We start from the raw sequence: 471 nt of genomic DNA, 5'->3' as shown, positions 1-471 counted from the left end.
TCTGCCCTACGCCTCACTCTACGCCTAGCCTACAAACAGAGGAAAGAATGCAACCCAAAATCAAGAAGAGAGTACAAATAACGTGAAAATGGAATGGGGAGCTTGAAGAAACGTATATTGTACTCTATGAACCTCACTTAACAAATACAAGGAGGATTTGGGGGTTATGTGAATGTGGAATAGTCTGGAAACAGGCAGTCGTTTCTCAAATGACAACGTTTCGTTTGACGGTATTGTGAAATGCTAAATGGTTCGGTACTGACCGGTCGATCAATATTTGAAAAAATATCTTCACTTTTCGTAGTATTTGTTGTTACTTTAGCTCAACCTCTACCGTAGGCCGGCGTGACTAGATTTTTGTGATCTCGCAGTTCACAATAGAGCAGCGCCTTTGGCAGGCGCCAAATTCAAACTGATTCGACGACTTGCGTCGATGTCACACACAATATAGACATAATATCGACATCACAT

General features: G+C 41.8%; 1 protein-coding gene across 2 annotated transcripts in view; it reads right to left on the bottom strand.

Moving 5' to 3' along the window:
• Nucleotides 1-471, bottom strand: part of LOC113212266 (uncharacterized) — a 36,968-nt gene that overhangs the window by 18,560 nt on the left and 17,937 nt on the right. The gene's annotated exons all lie outside the window — the stretch shown is intronic.

This window comes from Frankliniella occidentalis, unplaced genomic scaffold (assembly GCF_000697945.3).
Source record: "Frankliniella occidentalis isolate FOCC.00 unplaced genomic scaffold, Focc_3.1 Scaffold221, whole genome shotgun sequence".
Lineage (NCBI taxonomy): Eukaryota > Metazoa > Arthropoda > Insecta > Thysanoptera > Thripidae > Frankliniella > Frankliniella occidentalis.
This window is presented reverse-complemented; position numbering and strand designations above follow the sequence as displayed.